General features: G+C 44.7%; 1 protein-coding gene across 1 annotated transcript in view; it reads right to left on the bottom strand.

Annotated features, from left to right (window-relative positions):
• The window catches only part of CNIH3 (cornichon family AMPA receptor auxiliary protein 3), a 278751-nt gene that overhangs the window by 47264 nt on the left and 204303 nt on the right, over positions 1 to 27184 (bottom strand). The window contains exons 2-3 of the mRNA XM_088845534.1: positions 25960 to 26028; positions 17856 to 17903 (exon numbers count right to left, since the gene is read on the bottom strand). The gene's annotated coding sequence lies outside the window, so the exon portion shown is untranslated. The remainder of the gene's footprint in view (positions 1 to 17855; positions 17904 to 25959; positions 26029 to 27184) is intronic.

The following is a 27184-nucleotide window of genomic DNA, read 5'->3' on the forward strand; positions in this document are numbered from 1 at the left end:
CTCTGGAGATGGAATCCAGGCATCAAAATGTCTTAAAACTCCCCAAGGGATTTCAGTGTGCAGCCAAGTTTGAAAAACAGAGCACTTCGCAAACATTAGATATCACGGTTAATAATTATGTGGGCCTGACAAAGGTGGTGGCCAGCTACAGGACTTTACCAGCCCCAGCATCAGCCATGGGCTGGGTCAGCACCCCGTGGGAATTTCAGCAGAACTAGGTAAGCACCAGGCACACCCACACCCCAGCCCCCCGCCAAACACACACATACACCGCTTGTGTATAAAACACCTGAGTCACCGCTGCTCTGATGCTCCCCACAGTAGCCCGTGGGGCATTCTAACCGTTCTGACTCAGGGTGAGCAGTGGATGGCAGTGAAGAGCTGTGTGCCAATCAGGCCACGAAAGAGGCTGAAGTTAGAGAGCTTTGGCTTTTGCTGGTGGTCTGTGTAACTCCAGGGGAGCGTAGGCTTGGGCTGCTGTTCTGGAGGCAGCAGAGTGCGTTGCGCCGGTGAGGGGATAAGGGGTGGGATGCAGGTGGAAGAACGGAGGGTCTATAGACTGCGGGATGAAAATGACATCACCTACAGAGCAGGAGGGCAGCACGTCCTCGCTTTTCTGGTCCTGAAAGAGAAGTGATGCACAACCCCTTCTCTCCCAGAGACAGTGTTCCAAATCGGCATGAGCTAGAAGGCTCTCAAAGGTCCTGAGGGCTATCCAGAGGGGACGTGCTGCAAGCGCTAACATCACCCCTTCCAACCAGTGTGTTTCTGCGGGACAGGGCAGTGACTAGAAGGAGGCTGCTGGGGGAAGGAAGGATATTACCTGCAGCTTCCGGTGAAAACTCCCCTCACCTGCGAGGAGAGGGCCTCAAGGAGGGAGGAAGGGATGAGGGGAGAGACAGGGAAGTGAGAGGGAAGAAAGGACCCTAGAGTCTGCAAGGATCGCTCTCAGAAGCCCTCCACCCTGGCGAACCAGGAGAAGCCCCTGGGCAGCTCTGGCAAACACCACTGCCCGTGCCCCCTTGGCTAATTAAGTGAGACACTCTTATGGGTGGAGCCTCTACACCTGGAATTTAAAAGCTCTTCAGGAGACTCCAATGTGCTGCCCAGACTGAGAAGCTCAGGTCTGTGAGAACAACTTCCTGACCACAACCTTTTTGGGAAAATAATCTGGCAAATTTTTAAGAGTACAAATTCATATCCTCTTTAACCTGATACTCTCACTCCTGCGATATAAACACACAAAGGTGTTTATTGCAAGGTTACCGATATAGGCCAAATCAACAAAACTGAAAAGAGACAGAAAGTCCACAAATATGGACATGACTGAACAAACTGAGTGGACTGGGGGAAAGAATCTGCCTGCAGTGCAGAAGATCCCAGTGACATTCCTGGGTCGGGAAGATCTGCTGGAGAAGGGATAGGCTACACCACTCCAGTATTCTTGGGCTTCCCTTGTGGCTCAGCTGGTAAAGAATCTGCCCACAATGCAGGAGACCTGGGTTTGATCCTGGGGTTGGGAAGATCCACTGGAGAAGGGAAAGGCTACCCACTCCAGATGGCCTCCAGCTGGCGTGGAGAATTCCATGGACTGGATAGTCCATAGGGTTGCAAAGAGTCGGACATGACTAAGTGACTTTCACTTTCACTGTGGAATACTATGAGAGTTTGTGGTTATTTGTAAAACAGATCTATAGTACTTACTCTACTGATCTAGAGGGTTATCCATAATAAAACGGTATGTGGGGGAAAAAGTTATGGGAAAATTTTTTTTCAATTATTGGGGAAAAAAGGCAAAAGGCCAACTCTGAGTGAATGTACACATGTGTGCATGTGCGCTTATGTGCATTTGTCTGTGTTTGTGCATGGGAGTAGGGAGGAGACCCAAGCTTTTAACATTAGTTATGTCAGAGAGTCAGGAATAGAGAGGAGTTGGGAGCTCATTAATATTTACTTCGAATTAACTGAACATCATTTTCTAGTTAAAACAAGGAGAAACAACTTCTACAATTAAATCATCAATGAAGAAAACCCACAGAGTGTCTGATTCTTTCAGGATCCTGTAGCCCGCCAGACTCCTCTGTCCATGGGATTTCGCAGGTAAGATTACTGGAGTGGGTTGCCATTTCCTTCTCCAGGGCATCTTCTCAACTCAGGGATTGAACTCAAGTCTCCTGCACTGGCAGGTGGATTCTTTACCACTGAGTCCAGGGGTAAGATGACCTAGATTCAAATCCTGGCTTTGCATGTCCTAGCTTCAGTTCCTTAATCCCTCTGCCCTCAATACGCTCATTGGTGAAAGGGGACCAAAGTGATGCCTACATCAGAATGGCATCCACATCAGAGACGAGCATTAAGTGAGATGACCCAGGCAAGTGCTTTGCATGACGACATCTGGCATATTCTAGGCCACACACAGTAATTTAATAAACACTGTTGTCATGGAAAAAGTTTTCCCTAAGTCACTAAAGACCAATCTTCAAAGTCTAGGTAAACTCACCTCCTCCAGCAAAGAAAAAACCCAAGTCCCCTTGTCACTTTCTGCATTGCTTCAACCTTCCCTAGAGCTATGCATATAGTGACGTTTTTGTGCAGCCTGCAGGGCACTATGGGTGGGCAGTGTTCTTTATGACTTCTTCCAGCTCTGGAATGGGTCACGCTGTCCTGCTACCAAGTGACAGCCTCTGGGCAGGGAAGTGCCTGGGATCTCCTGGGAAGGGATGTCCTACAAACAAAAAATAGTTACAATAATTATATAACTTCAGCCATCCTCAGTAACTGGCCCTTCTGTAAATGCTCACAACGCGCACATGGATTTGGTCCTGACCCTGGGCCTGCTGAGGAGAAAGGAGTCAAAGTTAATTAGAATGATGAATGACCCCAGCCTTGTCCAGCGTGTGCTGAGTCAACGCTCTATGCTTGGATGACTGGCTCCACACACTGCTCTCTGCAAGGAGTGTGACAGTTCAAAGAGGCCAGGCCCTGTTCTTTCTGTTTGGAGCGTCTCTCCTGGAGAATGATGGGAGCACTACTTCCAGGCTTTGCTCAGAACAAGCTTGCTTTTTATTCTGATAAACATGCAATAAAATCCAACAGAAAGTATCAGTTTTGCCTTCTCTTTCCCTGGATAACACTTGTGCGTGATAAGAAAATGCTCCAGAAATCTAAACCCAGGGGCTCACTTTTCACTCTCCTATTTGTCAAGGAGCAGAATTTAAGGGAAGACCAATCACTGCTCCTAACCAAGGGGATGTCGTTGCCATAAAAACTCTTCCCTGGTACCCATATGGATCCTGTGACAGGTTGAATTGTGTTTCCCCCCAAAATTCATATGTTAAAGTCCTAACTCCCAGTAATCAGATCAGAATGTGACTGGATTTAGGGATGTAAGTCTTTAAATCAATGTGTGTGTGTACGTGTGTGTGCTCAGTTGCTCAGTTGTGTCCGACTCTTTGGGATCGCATGGATTGTACCCTGCCAGGCTCCTCTATCCATGGAATTTCCCAGGCAAGAATACTGGGGCAGATTGCCATTTCCTCCTCCAGGGGATCTTCCCTACTCAGGGACTGAACCCATATCTCCTGTGTCTCCTGCATTGGCAAGTAGATTCTTTACCACTGAGCCATCTGGGAAGCCATAGTTAAGGTTAAACCAGGTCATTACAGTGGACCCTGATCCAATATGACTGGTATCCTTACAAGAAGAGGACATTAGGACACAGATACACAGAGCGATGACCAGGTGGGGACAGAAAAAGAAGTCAAGCCAAGGAGAGAGGCCTCAGGAGAAGCCCACCCTGTTGACACCTTTGCCTCTTTCTGGGTAGTCAGACTGGAGAAAGGCAGGGCACACACATGCCTGTGGCTGACAGGGGATTGCCTAAACGGATAAATGCCGGTGGTCAGAGGGTGGTATCCAAGTGCGCTCTGCAAACTCCATGTATGGAACTGTCCTGGGAAATGCAGAGAAACATGCATTTAATCCCTAGTGCATGGAGACATAAAAACTACTAGAAAGGGCAGGTGTTTGAAAGTAGACCTGGATTTGAATCCAGACCCTGCACTCCCACCTGAGTGATGTGAGCCCTCGGGTCTCAGGTCCCCATCTCCACCTCACAGAGTTGATGGAAGAATAAGTCCAAGACTGTGGGAAAAGCACAGAGCATATCCAGCCATTCTGCCAGCAAAGAATTACTGAAAAGGTGCTGTTTCCTAGATCAGGTGTTAGGCAGGAAACAAGATATAAGGGCCCCGCCCTCACCAACATTATAGTTGACTAAGGAAAACAAACATTTTACAAAGAATCGTCCCTCTGACTTTGCCCTCCCACACTGCATTCAAGTTCACAATATTGGGGCTCGAAGTATTTCGTCAATAACTGAATAACTTAAATGTCAAATACTCAAAAACAATCCAATGTCCATCAGTTTTGGTTTTTATTAACAGTTGGCATAAACACTATCAAAAAGCATTTGAAACAGCACAGTTATAGGTGTGTGATAGTTTATACAAAGAGGATTATACAGACCCTCACAGGAGAGGCGTTGTTGGTCATTTCATCCTGCTGACGTCATCTGAACAGTGTATACATTCCCGAGAGCGGGGATCTTGCTCAAGTGGCTCCCTTATTCAGTTCCTGCCAGGACACCAGTGACACCGGCACCACTTTATGCTGATGCGCTGAGTGCTAAGGGCGGTGATGTCACCACGAGAAAGGCCACAATAGCAGAGCTGTTTTTGCTGTGTGTTGCCCGCCCACCTCCCTGTGCTATAATCGGGGACCATTGTCTTCCAGAATTTTATCACTGCTTGGACCATGTGGCAGACACAGAAAGGGAACAGTATGGCTTTTCTGTCCTTTTGTAATAATGGCACTTTGCATTTGTATAGCACATTTAACGTATTCAGTGCATTTTCTTGTCTATTGGCTGGTCTTATCCTAATGAAACAAAACCCCATGTGTTTTGTAATTGTCTGCGCCGTAGAGACAGCTTAGGAATCAGAGTCAGTGAAATTGTGCTGGAGGAGGCCCGATGCCCCAAATCTCTTAAAGGATAACAAATCCCATAGAAGTTGCGAATGGAGCCAGCATGATAATTCAGCAATACAGCTATTCCGTGGGGAGCAGATGCATCTGGAGCATGGGAATCAATTCAGCACAAGCCAGGGAGCCCAGAGGAGTTCTCTTCTGAGTCTCAGGGCTCTCCCTGTGGGCCCTGCCTGGGTGGAGGCTGGTACCCAGTTCTAACTGTAGGGAGAGACAGAGACTGGGCAGCACCACAGGGAATCAGAGACCATTAGGATGTGGTAATACTGGCACATTTTATGGCCCAGAAATGTGACCCAAAAATGTTTCTTGCTTTTTCAGCAGTTTGGAAAGGGCAAGAATGAGTATCTGGAAGGGTGAGCATTTCGGGGGTTGAAAACCAGAATTTTCACTTATCGCATTTTGGAAAAGGCAGCAGCTAGAAGCAAAGCTCGCACGGAGAAAAACAAGTTGTCTGCCCGTTACTTGCAAGGCATCCCCCACTGGGTTGAGCATCTCCCAGAAAGCAGGAAGTTAGGCCCTCACTCCTTTAGTCCACCTGGGTACCCGCTAGTAAATTATTGCTTTTACTCTGGTACCATTTAGAAAATTACGGCTCTCTAAATAATACTCTGGGGGACCGAGCAAGAGAAAATGCCTCCTCACCTGCATTGCCGAAGCCTGGCCTACCCTTCAACTCAGTGATTTGCAGCCTCGCTACACATTAGAATCACCTAGGGAGCTTTTTCAACACCCCCTCCACCCCTGCCAATGCCCAGGCTGCATTCCAGAACACTGAAACAGAAATGTTGGGGGTGGGATCCAGGAACAGTACTTTTTAAACTCCCCATGTGATTCCAGTGTGCAGCAAAGGTTGAGAACCAGCCCGCTAATCATCGGGTTGGCCAATAAGTTCATTTGGATTTTCTAGAAAATATAATGGAAAAACCTGAACAAACTTTTTGGCCAACCCAAAACATCCATTCTTCTGCTCAGTGGGATGCTCTGGCAAGCACAGGATGCTCTGACAAGACAAAGCTTGTCACACCTGCCACAGACCTTTCTTTGGTCTCCTTCATTTGCCTTAATCCCATGCTCAGCAGTGATAATTCTACTGCATACATTAAGAAAATAATAATCCAAGCCATTGTGTGGTTGCTGGGCTCATGCTCACTAATCCATTTAGCTAATTAACATGAATCAGACACCATGCTAGGCAATGCAGCAGACACAAAAATTAGGAGGACATGATCCCTGCCTTCAAGAATCAACTGTGGAAGATAAGGTGTATGAGTGACTATAATGTGAGGCATTGTGAGATCAGAGGTTTCAGACTCAGGCAGGAAATCAGAGAAAAATGAGACCTCTTTTAGCTGGACTGACGTCTTCACAAATGACACATCTCACAGATACACACACACACACAAACAATCGTCAGCACATAACACAGGACTCCATACGCAGCAGGTCTAAATGAATTCCACTTGAATGAATGAAGAAATTCAGATTGCTCTCACTGGAGCTCATCAAGGCCAATACCCAGGACTTCCTGGCTCCTTTCTCTACCCCCACCATGTCCAGGCTCCCCCAGGTACCACCACACGTCACCTCAATCTCTAATGCTGAGTCTCTCTGCCCCCAACCCCACTGCCCACCTCACACTGCCCTTGGAGTTCCAGGGGTGCCTGACAGTGGCTGGGTGCCCTGCACTGGCCACTCTGCTGACTGAATTTCTCCCAGAGACCAAGGCAGCTATCCTCCAGTGTCCACTCCCCCTGCTCTCTGAAATAAAATCTCTGATCTGGAGCTAAGTATATAGCACTCCCCCCCAGAAAAGACCAGATATGGCCATTTGCCTATGATCTGGCGGGTGAATTCAGTGGAAGTGATATGCACAGCTTCCAGGTCTTGTCCCTCACTGAAGATGCCCTTTTCCTGTTACCCCTCCACCCTGCTGCTTGAAATGACATCATGGTGTGATGCCCTCATGAACCACATGGACAAGAAAATACCCTAATGATGGCTGAGCTCCGAAGGCAGGAGGAGCCTGGGTCCCCAGACACCTCTGCGAGGCAGGGTCCTCTCCCAACCCACCCTCAGCCCGAACGAGCTCCCCTCAGACACAGTGGGCTCCCTTGCATCTTTTACTCATGGTCAGACCTATAAACCAATATGCTTTCCTGCCTCCATCACATCCTGGAGCTTCTTTGTACATTAAAGAAAGGAGAAGGTGCGGCAGAAAACCAAATGACTTCTGTCAGTATGTCAACGACTTGTGACTTCTCATAGCAGAACTACTGAGAATCCATAAGTCTGCTTAGGTCAGCCTTTGAGAATCTGCTTTGCTAATGAATTCAGTAAGTTGACTGGCCTCTTTTTTCTGGTCTACGTGGTCCGTGGAGACTACATGGGAAACTAAGTGATGGTCATTCTTGGTGAATGACTCATAGAGACTGATTCCTAGGGTCAACAGAAGCGCTATAAAAGGTGAGCGAGGTTACCAGCTCCTACAGACCAAGACAGCAAGATGGAAAGGGAGTAAGCATGGACTCTGGAACCAGACCCGTGAGCTAGGTGACCTTGCCATCAATCTACCATATTTCTGAAGGGAAGGGATAAGATATCACTTTACTCCTGTTTGAATGACTAGCATCAAAAAAGATGAGATAGCAAATGTTAGAGAGGATGTGGAGAAAAGGGAACCCTTGTGTGCTGTTGGTGGGATTGTCAATGGGAGCATCCACAATAAGAAACAGTATGGAGGTTTCTCAAAAAGTTAAAAATGCAGCTATCACATGAGTGAGCTCCAGCAATTCCACTTCTGGGTATGTATCCAAAAGGAAATAAAAACACTATGTTGAAGAGATACCCACACCCCCATGTTCACAACAGCATTTTTAACAATAGCCAAGACACGGAAACTACCAAAACGCCCACTGACACATGAACAGATAAAGCAGTTGCAGTACAGACGTTTATATGTTTAGTCGCTCAGTCGTGTCCGACTCTTTGTGACCCCATGGACTCTAGCCCACCAGGCTCCTCTGTCCATGGGGATTCTCCAGGCAAGAATATCGGAAATGGTTGCCATGCCCTCCTCCAGGATATATGTTTATAATGGAATATTCAGTTCAGTTCAGTTCAGTCACTCAGTCGTGTCCGACTCTTTGCGACCCCATGGACTGCGGCACACCACGCCTCCCTGTCCATCACCAACTCCCAGAGTTTACCCAAACTTCTGTCCATTGAGTTGGTGATGCCATCCAACCATCTCATCCTCTGTCATCCCCTTCTCCTCCTGCCCTCAATCTTTCCCAGCATCAGGGTCTTTTCAAATGAGTCAGCTCTTCGCATAAGGTGGCCAAAGTATTGGAGTTTCAGCTTCAGCATCAGTCCTTCCAGTGAACACCCAGGACTGATTTCCTTTAGGATGGACGACTGGGTGGATCTCCTTGCAGTCCAAGGGACTCTCAAGAGTCTTCCCCAACACCACAGTTATTCAGCTATAATAAGAAGGAAATTCTGCCACTTGTAACAACATGATGGAACTTGAGGGCATTGTGCTAAGTGAAATAAGTCAAACAGAGAAAGATAAATACTGTATGATCTCATTTTCATGTGTAATCTAAAAACAAAACAGTAAGAACAACAACAAAAAACTAATAAAAAGAGATCAGATTTTTTATTATCAGAAGAGTGAGAGTGAATTTGATAAAAGTGATAAAAAAAGTACAAATTTCCAGTTTATAAGATAATTAAGTAGTAGGGATGTGATCCGAGAAGGCAATGGAACCCTACTCCAGTACTCTTGCCTGGAAAAATCCCATGGACAGAGGAACCTGGTAGGCTGCAGTCCATGGGGTCGCTAAGAGTAGGACACGACTGAATGACTTCACTTTCACTTTTCACTTTCATGCATTGGAGAAGGAAATGGCAACCCACTCCAGTGTTCTTGCATGGAGAATCCCAGGGATGGGAGAGCCTGTTGGGCCGTTGTCTATGGGGTTACACAGAGTCAGACACGACTGAAGCGACTTAGCAGCAGCAGGGATGTGATGGCATTTATGGCACCAATTGGGCTTCCCTGGTGGCTCAGACAGTAAAGAATCTGCCTGCAATGTGAAAGATCCAGGTTCCACCCCTGAGTTGGTAAGATCCCCTGGAGAAGAGAATGGCTACCCACTCCAGTACTGGAGAATTCCATGGACAGAGGAGCCTGGTGAGCTACAGTCCATACGGTTACAATGAGTTCAACATGATTGAGTGACTAACACATTTCACTGTCATGGCACCAATTAATGGCCTCTCTTTATCCACACTCATTGCCTTGGAACTCTGTAGTCCCTTCCCTTGTGACCCTGGGCTTGGCCATGTGACTTGCTTTAGGCAATAATAAGACACTAGAAGATTTGATGCAGGCTTCCCAGGTGGCTCAGTGGTAAAGAATCCACCTGCTAATGCAGAAGACACAGGAGACGTGGGTTTGACTCCTGGGGTCAGGAAGATCCCCTGGAGGAGGAAATGGCAACCTGCTCCAGTGTTCTTGCCTGGAGAATCCCAAGGACAGAGGAGCCTACCAGACTGCAGTCCATGCGGTCGAAAGAGCTGAACACGACTGACCACAACTGAGCACAGGATTTGGTGAAAACCAAAGCTTGAAAAAATGCTTGTGTATTTCCACTTCTCTTGCTTCTCTATGACACCACAAGAAGAAGTCTGGAATAGTCTCTGGAAAATGAGATGGCCCACCCCAGCTAAGGGCTTCCTAGATTAGCTTACAGCCTGCTGACTGCAGGCAGATATATGAATAAGGCCCAGCTAAGACCAGAAGAACACCTTCTTCTCCCCACAGGCCCAGCCAAGATCAGTGGAACTACCAGATCACTCAAGGACTTACAAGAAATATAAATCATGGTTGACATGAGCAGCTATCATCATGGCAATGGAGACCTAATAAAGATAGGGCCAACCAGCTCCCCCAGATTAGAGTGAGAAGCCAGGGCCCATGTAGGAAGCCTGGTGTGCTGCAGTTCATGAGGTTGCAAAGAGGCGGACACAACTTAGCAACTGAACAACAATAGTGTGTAAGGCAGCTGTCGTGAAGTCCTTGGTTTCTCTGGCTGCAGCCTTGGGAGTGGAGTGAAATGAGGACAGAGCTCTCCCTCCAGCTTCTGGTTCAGCAACCCTGTGACAACACTATTATCTACACAGCGAGTAAAATGTCCCCCCTTTCCCTTTGACTAACAAGGAGTCTGCCACAGAAGGCATCTGAAAATAAATTATACATGAGACACAGTTTCTGAACTAGTTGCAAGTTCTGTTCCAGGATATTTTTACTTTTCTTCAAACATTCCCTCCAGGGGTGAACAATCCCACCAAGAAATTAAATAGAATTAGAAAAGAGCCTTAAAGAGATCCGCTTGGCCCCATCACGGTGAGCTAAGCATATGATAGGGTCCCTGAGGCCCTCTGGAGCGTTGGTATTTGTATCTTCCCTTTAAAATAGCTGAGCAATATTGCTGTAGTGGTGGTCCTTAAGGAGTGTGTTTCAAAGAGAACTGACAATTCCTCCTTCAATGTGGAGACTGAAACTGTGGACTGTGTCCAAACACACTTGCCTTCAAATCCCAGTTCTACCTACTTATGACCTAAAATACTCCAGGAAACATGTATTGAAACTCTCTAAGCCTGATTTCCTCACCTGTTAACTGGGGCTGTTAATCGTGGCTACTTCATAGAATTGTTGTGAGGATTAAAAGAGTCAATCCTTTTAAAGGCACACAGTAGTCATTCAAGAAAGGTAAGCAGTATTGTCATGCCTTGGACATTCCCCAAGCCACAGAGAATTCTCATCTGGAAAACTTGAGCCAAGGATGGTCTCTCCAAGGCATTCCACGCAACTGCCTCTAAGTTTCTACATCCCTTTTCTCAGTAGTATGTCTCTCCATGAAAATACACCATTCCCTCCAGAGCCCTGCAGGAAGAAATACATTAACAGCTAAAAAGACTGGAAATCAAGTGAATCCCTGGTGGCAGGGAGTGCCAGTGATCACAGAAAAGGCATCATCTTGGCCATTCTTCCACATAGTTAATGCATGACAAATTCTGCACTCCAAAGTGACAATGAGTCTTTCTCCAAGTGCTGGTATGCATTTAGTAGCCTCCTCTTAGGTCAAATAAATTGGGACAGAGTTTGAAAGTGTCTATTTATAAACCTGCAGAGTCAGCAAATGGCTGATCTCTGCCACAGAATGAAATCTCTTAAAAAATAAAAATATTTCCCCCCCACCTTATAAAAATGGGAGATGCTTATAGTAGTATCAGCTAGCTATTGCCATAATAATGCTGCATAACAAATCACTCCAAAATTCAGTGGCTTAAAACAACATTTATATTTGTTCATGCATCTAGAGGTTGACTGGGTGTCACGTCACCTAGTGGGTTTGGCTCTGGGCTACAGGGAGGCTCAGGTCTGTATCTCATGCCTCCCATGCTCCTTGCACCAGTGGGCTGGCCTTGGTGATGTTAGAAGTGCAAGAAAGGAAGAAGAAATGTCCAGTTACTCTTAATGTCTCAGTACACACTCACAAGTAAGTCATCCCTCATCCCAGTGGACACATCCCGTAACACGGCTGAACCCTACATCAGCAGGGAGGGGAAATCTACTCTGCTTCCAGGAAGAACTGCAAAATCATATGCAAAGGTCATGGACACAGGCAGGGCTAGCTTCAGAGATGTGCCACCCATGCAGGTGCACTTGGGCCCTACACTCAGGAGGGCCCCACCTTTGGCTGAATGTTCTGCTGTCAGCTGTGTAAGATTACTAATAAATTTTTGTCATGGAGCCCCAAATTTTCATTTTTTACTGGGCCCTGCCAATTATATAGCCAGACTTGAATATGGGGGAGGATAAAGAATTTGGAACAATAATGGAATCTTCCTACTTAACAAACTGACTTTGGACTACAGAAGTGTCATATTAATTTCCCAACTCCTCCAAGATCCTGCATTCAGCACCACATGGAAGAATTTCTGCAGTGAATTCAGGTTCACACCATTCAGCTTCAGGTCACACCATGATGCCCTCCCTAAGACAGAGGTGTGGTTCTGACAAGCATGGAACAGGGAGGGGCCTAAATAGTCATCAGTTGTTACACTTGGGGCCTTACCACCACCTTGTTCTTTCCAGAATTAAACTTGGAGCACCTGGCCCCCTGCACCAGACTGGTTATACTTCCCCAATAAACTCAACAACCCCCACCCCCACCCCCACCCCCACCTCCAACCCCACCCTCCCCACCCATCCTCTTTTTTCACATCCCACTGTGACTGCTCAATGGAAAGAGTAAAATTATCCATCCATGGGAACTTTTCACATCCACCACAGTCAAAAAACCTGCAGAGAGACTAGACACACTCTTGGGGAAATCAGGGGTGTGAAATGGAGAATCAAAGGTTTGTCAAACCAAAGGGACATCCCAAAGCCTCTCAGGCAGGTTTAGTCTAACTCAAAACCATCTCAGACATCAGGCTAACTTCATCTGAGGGAGGTGAACATTTCTTAGTCTCTGAGATGAACAACCCCAAAGTTAGGTGACAGCTTTTTATGAATGAAGTTTCTCTTTATTCTACGCCACTCTCAGGCTCTCATTTAAATTCATTTCCTCTAACCAGTCCCTGAACTTGGAGATGCAACAGGAGGCCACTAGTCAATCTCCACCACACGAGAACCCTTCCTGAGAACAGCCATCTAACCAACCTCTGCTCTCCATGCTCCAGCCGGCTCTCTACACTTGACAGTGACCCTCAGAGTGACAGCACGCCTGGTGGGGAGGCCAAATGGCTCTTGGCACGAAGAAATGAAACATAAGCACATACTGACACAAGAATCCTGCAGTTCAGACAATTACCCAAAGAACACATTTTCTGATAATTATAGAGCTAAAAATGGATCCACTCTGAAAATTCCTTCCTTTCTCCTGAGAAAGCTGAGGAGGTGGTTTAACAACAATCAACTGCTGAGATGCATCACTTTCCAGGGTACTTAGAAGACGAGTTCCAAGAAATTTCTTGGAAGGTACAGTTCCCAGAAGGTGGTGGTGCTAAAGAAACCCATTCACCCTCCCCACCTACCCCAGCACATGCTCACAGCTGGGGAATCTGAACTTGGAAACCCATTAAGAACTAGCCAGGAAGGAGGAGGCAGGCCTTCTTGCCCCGTGACTCCGCTTAAATGGCAAATGACACTCACCCCCACAAAATGTGAGGGGCCGTGGCCAGTCCAAGGTTACTTCAGCACCAAGGGTATGCTTGGGGATGTTATAAGAAGTTTTTGGCAGCAGCTAACCAGTCCATCCTAAAGGAGATCAGTCTTGGGTGTTCATTGGAAGGACTGATGCGAAAGCTGAAGCTCCAATACTTTGGCCACCTCATGCAAAGAGTTGACTCACTGGAAAAGGCTCTGATGCTGGGAAGGATTGGGGACAGGAGGAGAAGAGGACAACAGAGAATTAGATGGCTGGATGGCATCACTGACTTGATGGAGGTGAGCTTGAGTGAACTCCAGGAGTTGATGATGGACAGGGAGGCCTGGCGTGCTCTGATTTATGGGGTTGCAAAGAGTCGGACATGACTGAGCGACTGAACTGAACTGAACTGAAGGGTCAGGATAATAAGAGTAACATTTAGTAAGTGCTGAGTATTTATGAGCTAGACGTACATGTATCATCTCATTTAATTCTCACAACTCCATGAGGAGGGTGATGAACTTATCACCCCCACTTCAGAGTCACACTGGGGGTGACACAGAGAATCCGGGCACAGGCGGGAAATACCAGAAGCCTACACACTTTGCCACCGCCCGCCATCATGTGTCCAGTGCCTGTCCAGAACAGGCAGGGAGAGTTTATTCATAAGGTTAAAATAGAGACTACAAAGATGGGGGAGGGCAGAAACACAGAGGAAAGGAATGGGATAGAGCCTGGAGCTCAGAGACCTTCTGTGTCAATAATGAATACAGTAAAGGGTTAAATTCAATTTTAAAATACAAACCTGATTTAAGTAGCAAATGTGGTAAGATTTAAGTTTTGAGCTCTGTCATGGACACTGTTGAAATGAAGAAATGAAAAGACTATTACGGGATCCAAACAAGCTTCAGAGCTTTTGCACAGCAAAGGAAACCAGCAACAAAATTAAAAGATGACCTATGAAATGGGAGGAAATATGGGCAAATGATATGACCAACAAGGGATTAATGTCCAGAATATACAAACAGCTCACACTACGCAGTAGCAAAAAAAAAAGAAAAGTTTAAAAATGGGCAGAAGACCTAAATAGACATTCTTCCAAAGAAGACATACAGATAGCCAACAGGAACATGAAAAAATGTTCAACATCGCTAATTATTAGAGAAACGCAATCAAAGACACAATGAGGTATCACCTTGCATCTGTCAGAATAACCATCATCAAAAAGAGAACTTTCCTACCCTGTTTGGTGGGAATGTAAATTGGTATAGTCACTATGGAGAACAGTAAGGAAGTTCCTTAAAAAACTAAAATTAGAGTTACCATATGATCCAGCAATCCCACCCCTGGGCACATCTCTGGAGAAAACCATAATTTGAAAAGATACATGCACCCCAGTGCTCACTGCAGCACTATTTACGATAACCAAGACACAGCAACAACCTAAATGCCCACTGACAGAGGAATGGATATACAAAGATGTGTGTGTGTGTGTGTGTGTGCACAATGGAATATTACTCAGCCATAAAAAAGAATGAAATAATGTTATTTGCAGCAACAGGGATGGACCTAGAGAATATCATACTAAGTGAAGTAAGTCAGAGACAGAAAGGCAAATATCATATGATATAATTTATATGTGGAATCTAAAAAAATGATACAAATGAACTTTCTAAGTCTTGGAAAACAGAAAACAAATTTATGGTTACCAAAGAGGAAAGGGGGGAGGAATAAATTAGGAGCTTGGGATTAACATATATACACCACAGTATTTAAAATAGATAACCAACAAGGACCTACTATATAGCACAGGGAACTCTACTCAATATTCTGTAATAATCTAAATGGGAAAATAGCTTGAAAAAGAATAGATACATGTATATATATATAACTGAATCACTCTGTTGTACACTTGAAACTAATACAACATTATAAATCAACTATTTACTGAGCATGCCTGCTCAGTCATGCCTGACTGTTTGTGACACTATGGCCTGTAGCCCACCAGGCTCCTCTGTCCATGGGATTTCCCAGGCAAGAATACTGGAGTAGATTGCCACTTCCTCCTCCAGGGAATCTTTCCAACTCAAGGTCTGAACCCACGTCTCCTGCATCTTCTGCACTGGCAGATGGATTCTTTACCACTGAGCTACCTGGGAAGCCCCCCAAATCAATTATGTGCCAATATAAAATATTTTTAAATACAATTAATTTCTCTAAAAAAAGCCACAATGAGTTATCACCACATACCTGTTAGAAAGGTTATCATTAAAAAGTCTATAAATAATAAATGCTGGAGATGGTAAAAGGGAGAAAAGGGAATCTTCCTACACTGTTGGTGGGAATATGTAAATTGGTGTAGCCACAATGAAAAACAGTATGGAGGTTCCTTAAAAAACTAAAAATAGAGCTACCATATGATCCAGCAACCCAACTCCTAGGTATATAACCAGGAAAAATGAAAACTCTAATTCAAAATGATATAGGTATACCCTAATGTTCATAGCACTATTTATAATTGCCAAGACATGGAGGCAACCTAAGTGCCCATCAAAAAACAACTGGCTTAGGAAGATATGGTGTGTATATATATATATGTATACAATGGAATATTAATTGGTCATAAAAAATGAAATACTGACATTTGCAGCAACATGGATAGACCTAGAAAATATTATACTTTAGTTGAGTAAGTCAGACCGAGAAAGAAAAATACTATATGATATGGCTTCCATGTAGAATCTAAAAAATAAGACAAATGAATCTATATACAAAACAAACAGATTCACAAACATGGAAAACAAATGTATGGTTTCCCAAGGAGAAAGGAAGGAGGGGAAGGACAAATTAGGTGCATGGGATTAACAGATTCAAACAACCACGCATGAAATAGGTGAGTAACAATTGACTGTAGAGCACAGGACTGTAAGATAGGACCTTGGCAGAGGCAGTCACAGGCTATTGCCTGCTGTCTGGCTAGAGTCAGTGGTCAAGCAACACAGAAAAGTGAGCAAGGCTTAAATGTGACTGATGGAGGTTACTACTCTGCCAGAGAATTCAGGATGGTACATTTTAAATGGGGGGGGGGGCAACTTGGAGTTGAAAGACCTTGGGTATCAGTGTTAAAAAATAAACTGGAGACTACAGAAGTGACAGCTGGAGAGGATTTTTGGTGTCTGAGACATTGTCTGGGAAAATAACCTACAAATTCATGGATCACTCTTATGCTCAGTCGTGTCCAACTCTTTGGACCCTTGGGACTGTAGTCTGCCAGGCTCCTCTGTCCATGGGATTTTGTAGGCAAGAATATTGGAATGGGTTGCCATTTCCTCCTCCAGGGGATCTTCCCAAGCCAGGGATCAAATCCACATCTCCTATGTCTCCTGCATTGGCAGGTGGATTCTTTACCCACTGAGCCATCGGGGAAGCCCCTTAACACCAAATGTCATATGTTATTTTCTTAATCATTCTTTATTCCTTGGATCACTAGTATTTTCATTATCTGAGCTTACTTCCCTGCTGTGTCATAGCAGATGCGGAACCCTGACATACTGAGTTTCTTGAAAAACAGTAGAGGACAAGTAATTAGCTAGAAAAATAACTGACTTCTTGATTAAGCTCTCTCTCCCAATGAAAGGAATCATTATTGAAATATAGGGAAAAAAATCAAAAGCTTGCAAAATTGTTTCCCTTCCATCAATGTTGGCATGGCATTTGATTTCTCTCCTATTCACATAAGACTCAAAAACTCCCCTTGGGGGGACAGGTGACTTTCCTGTAGCCTATCCACTCTGAATACAGATCAGGGATGTCCCTTGACTCAAGGTAATAGACACTTATTTTTTACATACAAGTTGCTATTCTCCACACTTTGTTACAAAAAGTACATGCTTTCCTTACTAGAGAGTGGCAGACTGATCTCTCTGTCACAGGGGTCTCCCAGCTACATCATAGAGCCCTGCTAAATACTAAGCTTAAGCTGTACATGCATACATGAATATGTGTGCACACATGTGCTTTCTGAATGCGCTAAGGGCAGCTGTGACCTACTGACCATTCATTCAGAGAAACTCTCTGAATGCCTGGCTCCCCCTTTAATAACATCTCCCATTCCACCCCTCCAACACTCCTGATGATGCTGTCAATCAAACTGCAAAGCTGAGTGGCAGGTTGAAACCTCAAATGAAACCCAACAACCAGTTAAAAAACTTGGCTGAGCCAGGCGGGAGCATTTCTGAGCCCAGCTTCAGACAGGAACAAAGGCTGTGAAGCAGTTATCAGCTGTAAAGGCCATCCATCATCAAGCAAAGATAAAGAACCTCAAAATCCAACCAGAGGGCACTTGCAAATATCCAGTGCAGTCCTGACACTTTGATTGATGGCCATCCCATTTAATTAGTGCCTCTTGTCTCTGGAGGTTTCCAAAGAACGCACTTGCTCCCACCTCCTTCTCCCCCACCATCATTTGCCTTTGTGGGGAGACAGGGACCAAAGCAGGCATTCAGCCTCACCAGTCCCTTTCACTGTGTGACCACCCATGACCATGTGATCATCCACCCTTCGGCATGGGACACTTGCACTGACCTTTCGCAGAAGGAAGCATATTCGCTCAATGTTCCTCAGCCGTTCCCTCTATCAGGAGGCACAAGAAAGAAAAGAGAGGGGAGGTTAGGTCTTCTGCTGGAAAAACACGAGAAACCCCACATTCGGCCCCTAGTGGAGGAGTCAGAGTCCACCACAGACCCTCCCAGCCGTGACCTTCAAGCTCCGACCTTTTGCTAAGAAGAATTTCGGCTCATACAACTCAAGAGCAAAAAAAAAAACACACACACACAAATAAACCAATTAAAAATGGGCAGAGGATCTGAACAGACAGTTTTCCAAAGACATACAGATGGCCACCAGGCACATGAAAAGGTGCTCAATCTCACTAATCACCAGGAAAATCCAAATTAAAACCAAAATGAGATATCACCTCACATCCTTTAGAATGACTAGCATCAAAAAGACAAGTGATACCAAGTGCTGGTGAGGCTGTGGGGAAAAAAATGAACCCTCCTACACTGTTGGTGGGAGTGTAAATTGGTACAGTCACTATGGGAAACAGTATGGAGGTTCCTCAAAAAACTAAAAATAGAAGTACCACATGATCCAGCATTCCACTTCTGGATATATCCAAAGGAAACAAAATTACTATGTTGAAGAAAATACCTGCACCATTATGTTCATAACAGCTTTTTCACAGTAGCCAAGACATAGAAATAAACTAAGTGTCCATTGACAGATGAATGAATAAAGCAGTTGTGGTATATATATAAATAATGGGATATTATTCAGACATAGAAAGGAAACCTTGCCATTTGTGACAATACAGACAGACCTCAAGGGCACTATGCTAAATGAAATATCAGAGAAAGACCAATACTGTATGATCTCATTTATGTGTAATCTAAAAATAAACAATAAGAACAAGACAAACTCGCAGAAAAAGAGATCAGATTTGCAGTTACCAGAGGTAGAGAGGGAATTTGATGATGGTGGTCAACAGTTAAAATCTTCCAGTTATAAGACAAATAATGGGAGGTAATGTATAACCTAACAACTATAGCTAACATCAACTATGCTATGTGGCATATTTGAAAGCTGCTAAGTGAATAAATCCCAAAAGTTTCATCACAAGGAAGATATTTTTCTTTCACATCTATATGACATGATGGATGCTAGCCATTTATTTTGTAATGTTAACCAATTATTTTGCAACATTTGCAAGTCAAGTCTTTATGCCATACACCTGAAACTAAATATACTGCTATGTGTCCATTATATCTTAATCAAACTGAAAGAAATAAGAGTTTCAAGCTTTTCTCTATCTACCTTGTTACAGTTATTTGCTCTTAACCCAACTTCCCCAGCAATCAGCATGAGTTCAGCTTTCTTTTCAGCCCAGCACAGGTTTCTTGATTTCTTTTTCCTACAACATCCATGTCCCTGTAAGACGGTCAAACTAAAGAACAGTGCTCATGAATCTCCTGAAGCCTGGAGTCAGGCCCCCTGGAGGGCTTCCCATTCATGTCTCGAAGAGCATATGTGCCTGATTAGTGTGTAAGGTGGGGAAGCTCTCTGCCCTTGACTTTATTTTTCTAAAGTGACTGGATTTAGAGGAAGCAATCTTCCCACTCAATTAGACACCAGCAGTGCCCCCGGGCTAAGAATTTTCAAGATGGCCATCTCTGGAGTTTGGCTCACTGCCATGGAAAAATGCCCCAGGGGTGGGCAGGTGATGATGCTCAGCTCACACACTGAATGTTGCCTCCCCTTTCCTGCAGTGACTTTTCCGATCTCTGACACCACCCTGAACACAGCTGTGGCATCTCCCGGTGCTTCATTACCAAGGCAATTTGGTTGCGGTAGACGTGATGATAATGAGGCTCCTCCTGAATGGCGAGAAGACAGGTGGCTGGGCCACTTCAAATTCTCTAATTAAATCACAAATAAAGCAATTCCTGTGCATCCTTTAAGCCCAGAGGAAAGAGCCCACATCAGGACAAATTAGCATCCACGTGGCTAGGAAGACAGACCACATCCTCCTCAACACACGTGTGTGCTTGCACGTGTACAAGCAAACGCATACACACACAGCTGGGCATCGAGGCTGCCTAAACGGAGAACAGTGAAAAGACGTGAGATCCCAAGGATGAAAGAGGGGGGTTCAGGACACACGCTAGCTCTTTCTCCAGCAAGCCAGATCCTCTGAAGGACAACATTTCTCCTTCCTTTACAGTGATATTAAATGTCCCGCTGATCAAAGGAAAGGAAAAGGGTCACCATGAGAAACTCAGAGTAAAAACAAAGCATTCCTCCTCTTCCCACTGGTCGGAAGCGAGGGATGGTGGTCAACCAAAGGGTCCAACAGTATTTACAGCTTAAATCTAAAGAACCAGTGGACCTCATGCATGTTCATTTAGAAATACTCCACACTAATCAGCAACTGTTTGCACAAATTTGTCCAGGACTACAGTTAGCAACAAGTGAAGCAGCTTTGTCAAGCCACCTGAGCCCTAGATGCTCTATGGGGGCCCAGAGAGCTTAAGGATGAGTTAAATGAGGCATCCAAAGTTTAAGTTCCTGCCAGGGAGTAACCTCATAAAATCCAAGGGGATGTGCCTAATACTCTTCCATTATTGGGGGCGGGAGGAGAAGGGGACGACAGAGAGTGAGATGGCTGGATGGCATCGCCAACTCTATGGACATGAGTTTGAGTGAACTCCGGGAGTTGGTGATGGACAGGGAGGCCTGGCGTGCTGTGATTCATGGGGTCGCAGAGAGTCGGACACGACTGAGCGACTGAACTGAACTGAGGGCTTTAAAAAATATCAGACAGGAGTCCTTTACAAAGCTAAGGGCTTTAGTCTGTCTATAAGACGTCTGGCCTTTGGGGCCCAGACTCCTTAATTAATTCATTAACTGATTAGATGTGTGGCTTGATTTTTTTAAACTTTTATTGGAGTATAGTTGATTTACAATGCTATGTTAGCTTCAGGTGTACAATAAAGGGAATCAGTTATATACATACATATATCCAGTCTTTTTAAGATTCTTTTCCCACATTACTACAAATATTGAGTCCCCTGTGCTATACAGTAGGTCCTTAATAGTTATCTTTTATATATGAACGTGAAAGTCACTCAGTCGTGTCCGACCCTTTGTGACCCCATGGACTATATAGCCCATGGAATTCTCCAGGCCAGAATACTGGAATGGGTAGCCTTTCCCTTCTCCAGGGGATCTTCCCAACCCAGGAATCGAACTGGGGTCTCCTGCATTGCAGGAGGATTCTTTACCAACTGAGCTATCAGGGAAGCCTATTTTATACATAGTAGTGTGTGTATGTCAATCCCAATCTCCCAATTTATCCCCCCTCTTCCTCACCCCTGGTAAACATAAATTTGTTTTCTGTATCTGTGAACAAGTGTGGCTTTCCTAATAGGAATAAAGAGTTGAGGTTCAGCTTCTCTGCTATGCAACCTCGCCCTTTAACAGTCATTCATTCTTTCAGCAACAAACAGTTATTGAGCGCCTACTGTGTGCAGGTTCTGTCCTTGCACTGACCTTGTACAGAAGCTTTCCATTTGACATATACTGGTCCTAATTTTCTTTGTTCTGCCCAAACTAAGGAAACTGTTAAGGTAAAATGGAAACGGACGTCACGAACCTGTCTCATGGTTTCACCAACTCTCTTGCACCCTGGTGTTGAAATCACATGATGGATTTGAGGGGCAGAACACAAGAAACTCTGGGTATTCTAAGTGAGCCACTTTCTAATTTGAGCCCAAGCCACCAGGAGGAAGCAAAACAGGCTCTTGACTCCCTGACATTCCAAACAGAAGCACCCTCTCAGCCTAGAGCAGCTCTGCACCTGGTCGATGTTGACGGGCCAGGTGTGTGATGCTGGTACCAAACACAAAAACATCCAGAATGAAAGGAGGCCCAGGGTGCAATCCTTTCAGGCCTGGAGGAGCCAAGTTACCCCTGGGGGGTGGTGAGGCTGGCAGATGGAAACAAAATGAATTTTAAATAATGACAAGTTTCACAAGACAGGTTAGTTTTAAAGTAGATCTTAGGAATTTTTCTAACTTGCCACAAAACTCTACTTCACACAGTTGACTTGGAAAGGGTAGGCTCTGTTTCACAGAATCAATGGATTATGAAAACAGGTATTTAAAGAATCAGATCTATCTCTTTTTCTACAACATAGAGTAAGTGGTAAGAATACAAGCAGACCTGGGTTCCAATTCTGACTTACCTGCTCATGAACTTTAAGTCCTTGGATAAGAGTCTAAATTGGGCAAATGATGCCTGTCTCACAAAGTTATGAGAATTATAGGTTTTATATATGCATGGGTGTGTATGTGCGTCTATATGGGGCTTTCCTGGTGGCTCAGCAGTAAAGAATCTGCCTGCAATGTAGGAGACACAGGAATAATCCTTGGAGAAGGAAACAGCAACCTACTCCAGTATTCCTGCCTGGAGAATCCCACGGAGAGAAGAGCCTGGTGGGCCACAATCCATGGAGTCACAAGAGTTGGACATGACTTAGCGACTAAATCACCACTTTATATATATATATAGTTTCTTCAGTTTGGTTCAGTTCAGTTGCTCAGTTGTGTCAGAATCTGTGACCCCATGGACTGCAGCACACCAGGCCTCCCTGTCCACCAGACAACTCCCAGAGTTCACTCAAACTCATGTCTATTGAGTCGGTGATGCCATCCAGCCATCTCATCCTCTGTCGTCCCCTTGTTCTCTCGCCTTCAATCTTTCCCAACATCAGGATCTTTTCCAATCAGTCAGTTCTTCGCATCAGGTGGCCAAAGTATTGGACTTTCAGCTTCAGTTTCAGCATCAATCCTTCCAATGAATATTTAGGACTGATTTCCTTTAGGATGGACTGGTTGGATCTCCTTGCTGTCCAAGGGACTCTCAAGAGTCCTCTCCAACACCACAGTTCAAAAGCATCAATTCTTTGGCACTGAGCTTTCTTTATAGTCCAGCTCTCACATCCATACATGACTACTAGGGAAACCATAGCTTTGACTAGATGGACCTTTGCTGGCAAAGCAATGTCTCTGCTTTTTAATATGCTGTCTAGGTTGGTCATAACTTTTCTTCCAAAGAGCAAGCATCTTTTAATCATGGCTGCAGTCACCATCTTCAGTGATTTCAGAGCCCAAAAGAGTAAAGTCTGTCACTATTTCCACTGTTTCTCCATCTATTTGCCATGAAGTGATGGGACCAGATGTCATGATCTTAGTTTTCTGAATGTTGAGTTTTAAGCCAACTTTTTCACTCTCCTCTTTCAGTTTCATCAAGAGGCTCTTTAGTTCTTCTTCGCTTTCTGCCATAAGGGTGGTGTCATCTGCATATCTGAGGTTATTGATATTTCTCCCTGCAATCTTGTGCTTATGATCTGGAATCTTGTGATTTCAGCTTGTGCTTCATCCAGTTCAGCATTTCTCATGATGTACTCTGCATATAAGTTAAATAAGCACAGTGACAATATACAGCCTTGACATATTCCTTTCCTGATTTGGAACGTCTGTTGTTCCAAGTCCAGTTCTAACTGTTGCTTCTTGACCTCATACAGATTTCTCAGGAGGCAGGTAAGGTGCCCTGGTATTCCCAACTCTTGAAGAATCTTCCACAGTTTGTTGTGATCCACACAGTCAAAGGCTTTGGCATAGTCAATAAAGCAGAAGTAGATGTTTTTCTGGAACCCTCTTGCTTTTCGATGATGCAACGGATGTTGGCAATTTGATCTCTGTTTCCTCTACCGTTTCTAAATCCAGCTTGAACATCTGGAAGTTCACAGTTCATATACTGTTGAAGCCTGGCTTGGAGAATTTTGAGCATTACTTTACTAGCGGGTGAGATGAGTGCAATTGTGCGGTAGTTTGAGCATTCTTTGGCATTGCCTTTCTTTGGGATTGGAGTGAAAACTGACCTTTTCCAGTCCTGTGGCCACTGCTGAGTTTTCCAAATTTGCTAGCATGTTGAGTGCAGCATTTGCACAGCATCATCTTTCAGGATTTGAAATAGCTCAACTGGAATTCCATCACCTCCACTAGCTTTGTTAATAGTGATGCTTCCTAAGGTCCACTTCACTTTACATTCCAGGATGTCTGGCTCTAGCTGAGTGATCACATCATCGTGATTATCTGGGTCGTGAAGATCTTTTTTTGTACAGTTCTTCTGTGTATTCTTGCCACCTCTTCTTAATATCTTCTGCTTCTGTTAGGTTCACACCATTTCTGTCCTTTATTGAGCCCATCTTTGCATGAAATGTTCCCTTGGTATCTCTAACTTTCTTGAAGAGATCTCTAGTCTTTCCCATTCTATTGTTTTCCTCTATTTCTTTGCATTGCTCACTGAGGAAGGCTTTCTTATCTCTCCGTGCTCTTCTTTGGAACTCTGCATTCAGATGGGTATATCTTTCCTCTTCTCCTTTGCCTTTTGCTTCTCTTCTTTTCTCAGCTATTTGTAAGGCCTCCTCAGACAACTATTTTGCCTTTTTGCATTTCTTTTTCTTTGGGATGGTCTTAATCACTGCCTCCTGTACAATGTCACAAACCTCCATCCATAGTTCTTTAGGCACTCTGTCTATCAGGCCTAATCCCTGGAATCTATTTCTCACTTCCACTGTATAATCATAAGGGATTTTATTTAGGTCATACCTGAATGGTCTAGTGGTTTTCCCTACTTTCTTCAATATAAGTCTGAATTTGGCAATAAGGAGTTCATGATCTAAGCCACAGTCAGCTCCTGGTTTTGTTTTTGCTGACTGTATAGAGCTTCTCCATCACTGGCTGCAAAGAATATAATCAATCTGATTTCAGTATTGGCCATCTGGTGATGTCCATATGTAGAGTCTTCTCTTGTATTGTTGGAATGTAATAAAACCCACCCAAAATTTAACAGTAATAACTGTTAAATAATAATCCAATGATAACCCTGTACTTTACAAGTGGACACCAAAGCCTGTTCCCTTGGTCTTTTAGTACCTCTCGAAGAACACAACTATCTTCAGGGGGCCTGCAGCTAAGGAGAACAGACCTCTTTGTCCCTGTCACTAAAGAATTATGTCACTAAATGATGTCACTAAAGCCTTCCAGGTTAATATTCACACAGATATATACTATATATGTGTATATATATATATGTATGTATGTATAGTCACACTAGTAAATCCTGGCATTCACTCTACAACTTTTAACTGAAACTATCAACAGAACTATTCAAACAAAAACTTGCCTTAGCCTTGAGAAACCAGGGCCCGGAGGGAAGTTCAACACAAAGCAGGCTCACTGAGGTTATTAGACTGAGAGACAAACCTGCAAGAACTATGAGCTCCATCCTTTGAGTTCTGGTCAGAAGAGTCTGGAAAAGGCTCTGTACAGGCCTGGCTGGTGCCTGGCTCTGGGATGTAGGCTGCACTGAGCCAAGGAGTGGAAAGGCAGCAACCACCCGACTCCGCAGACACAAGGTCCTTTTCCTCTGCTCACATCAAGGCTTCTTTCTACATCCATTCCAGGCACATGGAAGCAGCAGTAATGGCCTGACAAGCCAGACAGAGCAGCAGGACTCAGGGAGCAGCAGGAGCAGGGGGTTTCTCATATTCTGAACCGGAGCCAGAGAACTGGACTGTATCAGGTTCCCAGGGGGAAGCAAACTGACCTCAAACCCAGAGAGACTCCCGAGATGAATGCTCCCTGGGTGGTGGATACAGTGAAATGAGCTGCGCATGTCAACCCCCTGCAAGTTTCCCTCTGAGAAACCTGGCAAAGTACAGAGTGGGGATGACCACGGTGATGCTCCCACATCCGCCAACATGATGGACAGCCTGAAGCCTCTCTCCCTGTTCAAGACCCACTAACACGGGGCAGTGAGGAATCCACAGCCACGGCACACAGAGCTTTCCCAACCAGGTACTGGGACTGCTATACTTGACTTTTCAGGATAAGTTGAGACCTCTGCAGCCTCAGGGACTACCATCCTGAACCAGGCATGGAGGTGCAGCCAGGGCCAAGTATGTGCTTCACTCACCCTGCTCATCAAAACCGTACCCTCCTTCACAGGTCCTGGGTGGCCTGGAGTGACACCACCCTTCCAGTCACCAGCACCCACTACTTACCGCGTGAAGAGGGTTGCACTGGTCGATGGGGCTCTTAAAATCTGTTCTTAACTCATCAAAGGCAATTATCTGAAATGGAAAACACAGAGTCAAGATGTTAGTACAAAGATGAGTCAGTTCACCACGTGGAAAGCTTCCTATAGATGTGGTCCAAAATAACTCAGGAGGCAGGAGAAGGGTGCCAATGACACGACACTGGCCAGGAGTCACTGTCAAAGCTGGTGATGGGTACTTGGGGTTGACTGTATTCTCCTGTCTACATTGTATATGCCTGAAAATCCCCTACATGGGGAATAAGAAGGGCGTTGTTTAAGGGTACATATTTAAAATAGCAGATAAATAAGTCCTGGAGACCTAATACACTGTACAGTGGTAATAGACAACAAAATTGTACTATAAACATTATACTTGCTAAGAGACTAGATCTTAATTGTTCCCAGTACTAGAAAAAATGGTGACTGTGATGGGCTAGAGGTGTTAGTTAAGGCGAAAGTGGCAACCATATTGCAACATAAATGTACCAAATCTATGCACTGTACACCTTAGATGTACTCAATGTTGTATGTCAAGTATCTCAAATTTTTAAGTCCCCCAAATAAAGTTTTTTTTAAGTTTCCTGTGCTTCACAAAAATGTAGAGAAAACTCTGTTACAGTGAGAGTAGGCTGGGTTTTGGATAAAGGTACACACACACAAAATTAAAATTTCAAACCAGCACTTTCCATTTTCTCCTGCAGGAAAAAGTTGTTTATTTTTTATTTTTGTTTATTCTGGCAGAGATGCTGATTAGAAGTTAAATGGATAGAAGTCAGGCAAAATGGAGAAGAGAAAATTAAGAAAGCAGAGTTGACAGTACTAGAAACAATCGAATCTTCAGCCATCCAAAGGCTGGGCGATCAGCTCCTGAACAATCAAGGTGTCAAGCTTACTGCACTGGACTGGAGATCTCAAGGTCATTCTGGACAGTTTCCCCATCTGTCTGGAGGGGAAAATATGAGCGGCGACCTTCTCCAGTCACGGAATGAGGCACGACCCAGACACAGAAAGAACCAGCTAGAAGGGACGCTTCCTAACCCCAACCACCCTGTCCCCCAGGTGTCCCCAGGGAGACTCAGTAACAGAACAAAGGTGTGTTCAGCCAGTAGGCTGTCCTCTCCTAGGGTGTGAAGGTCTCAGGACCTTTCCTGGGCTGCACACAAATGGACAGACCAACTCCCCCAGGAAGG

Source organism: Moschus berezovskii, chromosome 17 (genome assembly GCF_049115385.1).
Source record: "Moschus berezovskii isolate FMDL1 chromosome 17, NW_MosBer_1.0, whole genome shotgun sequence".
NCBI classification, from domain to species: domain Eukaryota; kingdom Metazoa; phylum Chordata; class Mammalia; order Artiodactyla; family Moschidae; genus Moschus; species Moschus berezovskii.